The 7,657-nt window shown below is 49.7% G+C and overlaps 1 protein-coding gene across 1 annotated transcript in view; it reads left to right on the top strand.

The window, feature by feature from the left end:
• The first annotated feature begins 1,017 nt into the window (after nucleotides 1-1,017).
• PHF19 (PHD finger protein 19) overlaps nucleotides 1,018-7,657 on the top strand; it is a 40,748-nt gene continuing 34,108 nt past the window's right edge. The window contains exon 1 of the mRNA XM_011927403.1: nucleotides 1,018-1,119. The gene's annotated coding sequence lies outside the window, so the exon portion shown is untranslated. The remainder of the gene's footprint in view (nucleotides 1,120-7,657) is intronic.

The following is a 7,657-nucleotide window of genomic DNA, read 5'->3' on the forward strand; positions in this document are numbered from 1 at the left end:
GATCACTTGAGGTCAGGAGTTCAAGACCAGCCTGGCCAACATGGTGAAATCCCCTCTGTACTAAAAACACAAAAAAATTAGCTGGGCATTGTGGTGCATGCCTGTAGTCCCAGCTACTCGGGAGGCTGAGGCAGGAGAATCACTTGAGCCCAGGAGGTTGAGGCTGCAGTGAGCCAAGATAGCATCACTGAACTCCAGCCTTGGTGACAGAGTGAGACCTTGACTCAAAAAGAAAAAAAAAAAAAAGAGTCATTATAGCTAATTAGATAAATGCAACATGAAAGTCGCAGACTTCTCTTTAAGGTAATCACTTGTCCTTAAATTTGAAGCTCAAAACCCTGGGAGAGGCAGAGTAGAGCTTACTGGGGGGGTTCTATGCTTTGTTTTGGGGTTTTTGTTTTTGTTTTTTGTTTTCTTATTTTATCTTATTTTTTTCTTTTGAGACAGAGTTTCTCTTTGTCACCCTGGCATATTTTTGTATTTTTTTGAGACAGGGTCTTGCTATGTTGCACAGGCTGGTCTCGAACTCAGGCTCAAGCCATCCTCCCACCTCTCCATCCCTAAGTGGCAGGATTACTGGCATCAGCCACCGCACCCAGGATTAAGGGGACAGTTCTGTCCTTTATAAGTCTTAGTAACTCTGGGATTCCAGTGAGAAAAGCTTCCAGGGAGGCCAGGGTAGATTAAGGTTTCAGCAGGGTCCCCTCCCTCTGGAGTTGGGGTAGAAAGAGAGTACTGGACGTGGAGTCCTTTAACCCGGATTCAAATCACGACTTGCTCCTTGCTACCTGTGTGACCTTGGGCAAGTCACATCACCAGCTCTGAGCCCAACTGTCATCTTGAACAAAGCTGGAGAACACAGTCCCTGACCAGTCGGGGACCTGGCACTGGGATTACACAGATAGAAAAGAAGGCCCTCACCCATGGCAGGCTCCCAGCAATGTTTGGTGGAGCCGAGGCTGGGGGACTGTGTGCTGGGTTATTTAAGGAGCCGACTCTCTTACGCCTTCTACCAGTAATCGTGTATTTAGCATTCATTCATCAAAGCCTCCGGATGCCTCCTACGTGCCCGGCACTGTGCTAGTCTTGGTAATCCGTGGTCCCCACCCCAGCGCCCAGGCGGGTCGGGGAGACCGACAAGAACCTGTGGGGCGGGCGCCCGGCTAGGGAGCCGCGGGTGGCCGGGTGGGCCCGCGCCGCCGCCATATGGAACGCATTGAGCGGCGCTCGCATTCCAAACGCGCGGGGCTGCCCTGGCTCGCAGGCGCCGGCTCCTGGCCCGCGCCCGGCCTTCTGTTGGCAGCCGGGGCCTGCGCGCCCTATCAGGGGCCTCCCGCCGCGGCCTTCGTGGGAGCGCGGCCAAAGCAGAAGAGGCGGGTTGGGGGCATCGTGGAAGAAGCGCTTGCCCCGCCGTGGACCCGGGAGGTGCCCCCAGGATGGCCGGAATCCCAAGGATTCCGTTGCTTTGTTGTATTACAGAAAAGTAATGGAAACGTGAGCCTCTGCCGCAGGCAGAGGCAAAGAGAGGTCCTAAGGTTGGCATTCAGGGCCCCAGCCTAAGTTTCAAATCAGCTTTCCCTGATCTTCATCCTGTTTCTCCTTTTTGCTGGAGCCCTTATCTTGGGTTCCATGACTGACACAGAACAGCGCCAGGCGGTAGCTGACCCTCCAAAGGTAGTGGGTGATCGGTCGCCGGGGACGGTGGCTCAGCACCAGCCACGTGCCAGGCAGGCTTCCCACGTTCATCTCGTGGCCCTTCCAGAAGCCACTGCCATGATGAGGGTCGTCCCTGTTGACAGATGAGGTGACGGGTTTAGAATGAATCCACCACTCCAGTGGTCCAAAAACCAGCCCTGCATGGGATCACCCCTAGGCTTGTGCAAACTGGGAGCGCTGGGTGGGCCCCACATCGTTTGAGTCAGTAGTTCTGGAGTGAGGCTAGAGATTTTGCATTTATAAGATGCTCCCAGTCTAGGCTGATGCTCCAGACCTACACTTTGAGAACCACTGCTCTATGCAATAGTGCCTCTTGTGAATAACTTTTAGGCCTTTAGGGAAACCTACAACTCATCATAGACCACCTTCTATCGCAGGGATCTATATGATGTATTTTCTCCCCTGTAACAGTATTAGAGAGTTGCATTCCTGACTTTCTGCCTGGTGTCCAACCGTCAGAGGAGTGAGCCCCAGACTCTACCTTCAGTCATCTCTGAGTGCCCCTCCTGTGCACCGCGTGACATGCACTTTCTAAAGCATGTGTGCACCTGTCAAGCAAAAGGTCATGGAACAGTTCAAAGATGAATTTGCTCACTTAAGTGGTGACCAGGAGAGGGATCAGTCAGGGCTGGGGAAGGGACTGGGAAGCTTGCAGAAAACTGCCAGAGGCTTCCAGAAAGGGAATGTACAGGGCTAGGGCTAGAGAGTTGGATGATGGGGGCGAGCAGGACAGAGTCTTCAGCACATGAGCATGCTGAGAGGGGAGTGATGGGGCGGTCACACTCGGATAGGGAGCTATCTGCCATCACTGCTGTAATCAGAGGGGCCCTGGTGTGGAGGGGAGCAGAGACCCGGGACAAGGAGCTGAGGGAATCAAGAGCTTCTGGAAGGCCTCCCATTTTATTGACCCAATGAGTCCGTGTGGCTTCTCTGTTACACTCTAGCTGACTTGAGCAAAGGGAGAGTGTCCTCACTTATGTTGCACACATTACTGCATTTACTAAGTCATTTAACAATGACATTCATAGATGAGGGTATTTCTGGTGTTGAAATAATCACAGCTGCCACTTATTAAGTGTCTGTTACATGCCAGGCACATTACATCATCTTACTCAATCCTCCCAGCAACGTTGAGAAGGTGGCACTGAGATTATCCCCATTGTACAGATGAGGAAACTGAGGCTAAGAGACGTTAAACAGCTTGGCTAAGGTCCCAGTCGCTAGGAAATGGCAGGGCTATTGTCTTTCCATCTCTAAACCGCTGCTTTCCACTCTACCATCCTGCCCTCATTTCCTGAACACCTGCTCTGTGCAAGGCCCTGTGTGCAACCACAAAATGAATCATTCAAGTAGTCATGTATTCAATAACCCTTTTTTGAGCACTTACTATTTTTATGGGCTTATTTATTTATAGCATGCCTTATTTCAGAAAGCACTTCTTTATTTGATATACAAGAATAAAATTTTACAGGAGTGGTCATGTGACAAGCATTAAATGAAAAGCAGAAGTTGGAAAGGTCAGAAAAACCCAGGAATGACAGGTATACAAGTGCGGACCTTGAGGTCCTATATGCCATGGGGACAGGCCACAGATTGTCCTCTGACCTTTCTAGCAGCTGAAACTTGATCCGACGCAATTCAGTGCCCATAAGACACTGGCACAGCATTGCTGAGGCAAATCAAAACTCTATTAGGCCTGAGACCCGAGAGGTATTTTTTTTTAGAGAGTTGGCATGAAGAGAACACTGTTAAACGTAAGGAACAATGTCCCCAAACAGCCTCCCAATTGCACGTACGGCACAAGTCTTAGGGGCTGTTTCCTGTACCGCCCCCGAACACCCCCCCCATCCCCACACCACTCCATGCTGGCCCAAATCCCATAGCAGGAAAACAGCTCAGAAAAGAGAGAGCCTCGACAAGGCCAGGCAAGCACACCACCCTCTAGCTTCATCCACGTGTGGGGTTTGCTGCAAACATTGGTAATAAATGCTAAATTCAGGTCCCAGGTAAGTTTTGTTTGGCCTGAGCTTTGTACTTAAATGGCTTGAATTAGTTGTCAACTTTAAACAAGTTTCACCTTTTTAAAAATTCAGATTTTTGGCATTCTCTTTTTTAAAAAAGAGGGACTTGACAACATGGGGCCCACATTCCCAAAGGACAAGAATTTGCTAGAGCCAGTCATTTTCCAGTCCCCCAATGGTCCCCTGAAGGCCCTTCTTTGCTTTGAACTTTCCTACCTGGCTGTGCAAGGCGTCGGGAGTTTGCAGCCTGTTTTAGGATGTTTTGAGCCCTGGCACATTTGTGTGCAGGAGGATCACCAGGAGATTTGTTTATAGCACAGGGTCCCCCATCTGGCTCCTTGAATGTGGGATGCGGCTCTGCCAGGCATCCTTCTAACTGGTGACTGTGATGCTTCCGTCTCTCCTAACAAGCACGGAAGACTGGGTGGGGCCTGTGGGGGACTGTACAGCTGCTCAGTGCTGCTGACTCAGATAAACAGATGAATAGTTTTCTTCCAACACAACAAATATGGCAAATATGGTGGGGTTCCGAGTTCAAGGTTATACTCCCCGATGTGCCTGGAGTGCAGCTCCTCTAAGTGGCTGGGTGGGTCTCGAGTTGCGTGCTGTAAATTATGGTGGCGCTCCAACTGGGCTACACCTTAGAACCAGCTTTTCAACCCACACTCCTCACCCCATGCCTAGGCCACATCCAGGCCAATCAAACCAGAATCTCTGAAGATGAGAACACAGGCATCAGCATGCTATAGTTCCTGGGGTGATCCCAAAGTACTTCAGGTGTGAGGGCTTCAGATTGAGCAAGGCTCTCTAGGCCAATACCTTCTCCAGATATCGGCTGTAGCTGGACCAAGTTCCTCAGGGAGGGGAGGGGAGGGGAGGGAAGGAGAGGAGAAGGGAGGGGAGAGGAGGGGAGAGGCAGGTGAGTAAATAGATGCTTACAGTAAGTGTGATGAGCAGAAACCTGGGCACTCTGGGGCATGAGCAGGGATACCTAACCCAGCCCCGCGGGCTCAATCTCTCCCCACCCCTGCAGGAGAGGCTTGGGGTGAGTTCTGGGAATAAGGACCATCCAACCACATGAAGAAGAGGAAGGAAAATCCCCATCAAGGCAAAGACACAGTCCAAGGCTCTGAGGCCCAAATTCCAGGTAGAAGGGTGAAGGTTGTTTGTCACACCTGGGTCAAAGGGTGAGGGTGGGGCGTAGGAGAAGAGGCTGCACAGGTGAGAAGGTGTCACATCACAAAGGGCCTTGTATGCCAAACTAAGGAGATTGAACTTGACCATGAAGCTAGGCAGACCTTCTGGAGAGTTTTAAAGCAAGGAGTCATGTGGATGAACAAACCTGTGATGGGCTGGGGTTACCAAGGAGGGCTTCCTGGAGGAGGTCAGACTTGAGCTGAGGGAGGGATAGGATTTGGAGAGCTGACATTCTGATGAGCTGCTTCATCAGAAGAGGTTCACTTACAGGAAGGGTTCACAAAAACCCTTCCCTCCCCCATGCCCTTTGAAACTATTCAAATCAAAGATTGCGTGTGTTAAAGATGTGTTTGTTATCTGAAAGCTGTGGTTTCTCTTTAACAGATTCAGGGCCTCATCCTTTAACTCAGAACCAGGAAGGAATTAGGAGCGCGTCCTCCTGCCCAGAGAGCTAATTACTGAAATTCAGTGGCCTCACCAGGGCGAGTGGCGTCACCGGTCTCCATCCCCCAACAGCTCCTAATTTCTAACTGGTCAAAGTTAGACATTTCAGTACATTTTTATGGGCTGCCCAAAGCCAGCTGGAAGCTTTTTTTCCATAAACTCTCCCTGAGACAAGTAGCCAGGTTTCACATATTAAAATGAAAACGTCAAAAGCGTTAACAGGAAAAAAAAAAAAAAAAGCAGGCTCATTTGTAAGGCCTCAGCTCACAAAAGCTGAATCAGGGTCCAACAGCATCTGCCTGTTTTTCTTCTGCAAAGCTGATGGTCAAGTTAGAAGGATGATGATAATTACTTGTTTATCCATTCACTCAGCAAACACTTACGGGACATTTACTGGGTGCCAGGTCTTGAGCTGGGCACTGAGATGAGAAGCTGCCTGAGGCATGATGGTCCCATCCCCACTGCCCTCCAGGGCTCAAAATACTTTATAGTTTACAAAGTGTTTACACACGCAATTTTGTGAGCTGTGGGTGCCATTATTATCCACATTGCTTAATACATGGCAGAACCTGACCTTAGGTTATCCAAGTCCAGATTCTAAGTGCAAGTCTAGTCCAGATCCTAGAGCCTATCCACTCTTTCCTTCCTTCCTCTTTCTTTCTCTTTCTTTCTTTCTTTCCTTTCTTTCTCTCTTTCTTTCTTTTTCTTTCTTTCTCTTTCTTTCTTCTTCTTTCATTTCTTCTTTCTTTCTTTCTTTTTTTCTTTCTTTCTTCCTTTCCTTCTTTCTTTTCTTTCTTCCTCTCTCTCACTCTCTCTTTTTTTCAAGCCAGGGTCTTGCTCTGTCACCCAGGCCAGAGTGCAGTGACACACTCATGGCTTGCCAAAGGCAGCCTCAACCTCCCAGGCTCAATTGATCCTCCCAACTCAGCCTCCTGAGTAGCTGGGACTACAGGTACCTGCCACCACACCAGGCTAATTTTTAAATTTTTCATAGAGACAGAGTTTTGTCATGTAACCCAAGCTGGCTTTGAACTCCCAGGCTCAAAGGATCTTCTTATCTCAGCCTCCCAATTCCTGTGCTGGAATTACAGGCATGAGTCACTGCGCCCAGGCTACCTTGGTCCTTTTTTTTTTCTTGAGATGGAGTCTTGCTCTGTCACCCAGGCTAGAGTGCAATGGCACGATCTCGGCTCACTGCAACCTTTGCCTCCCAGGTTCAAGTGATTCTTCTGCCTCAGCTTCCCGAGTAGCTGGTACTACAGGCGCCCGCCACCACGCCCAGCTAATTTTTGTATTTTTAGTAGAGACGGGGTTTCACTGTATTGGCAAGGCTGGTCTCAAACTCCTGACCTCGTGATCCGCCCGCCTCGGCCTCCTAAAGTTCTGGGATTACAGGCGTGTTCTACCGTGCTTGGCCTCATCTGTTATTGGCCAAAGTTGGGTAATAGCTCCAAGAGGTTTCGCTGTCACTTATGATCTGTCCAGCATCCACCCCCACCTTAAAATTCTGGTTCATTTTTGGAGGAGCTCCCCATTTTGAGGAAGGATAAAACTAGCACCCACCTCCCATGGCCACCATCACTGTGAAATCCTAGTGGAGCTAAATCCTTCCACGGCATCTTATCCTGCCTGGCTAGTGGACAGGCACATGGAAAATGCAACACTAGCCAATCAGATACTCATTCTTGGGTTGAGTGAGTGGTGAAGGGACCCTTGGAGATCACTCATCCTCAGTAGAGAACCCTGGATCAGACTGTGCCTGCAGTCTTCCTTTGGCCAGAATTCCTCTCTTGGTCCTGCCCTTTGTCCAAGCCTGTTCTCCAGCCTCTTGTTCATTCTGTGTACCTTCACTACCCTCCAGGAAGTTCCCCTTTTGCTTTGGATAGACAGAGTTGGTCCTGGTTGCTCATAATCAAGAATTCCAACTGATACAAGGTCCTAGGTCTCCATCCTGTTTACAGAGAAGGCAGGAAATAGCCATCTTCTCTGGTGCTGTGGGCACTGACCAAGGAGTTTCTTCCCAGGAAAACCGTTTTTGGGTGCCATGAAAAGGTTGGCATAGCCTCTCTTGCCAAGGCCTAAGATTTATCACAGCAGATAGACCCAGCTATCCAGGCTGCTGCCTGCATCCTGAAAAGCAGACATAAGCTGACGGCTCACTGCTGAGTTCCACACCTCTCAGCTCTTCGAACTGCCACCAAGCTTGTTCTCCCTGCAATTCCATTCCCATCTGGGAGCTGCTAGCCTTTTAAGGGTGATAAGTGTGAAGAAGGAGGCTG

Source organism: Colobus angolensis, unplaced genomic scaffold, assembly GCF_000951035.1.
Source record: "Colobus angolensis palliatus isolate OR3802 unplaced genomic scaffold, Cang.pa_1.0 Scaffold71, whole genome shotgun sequence".
Classification (NCBI taxonomy): Eukaryota; Metazoa; Chordata; class Mammalia; order Primates; family Cercopithecidae; genus Colobus; species Colobus angolensis.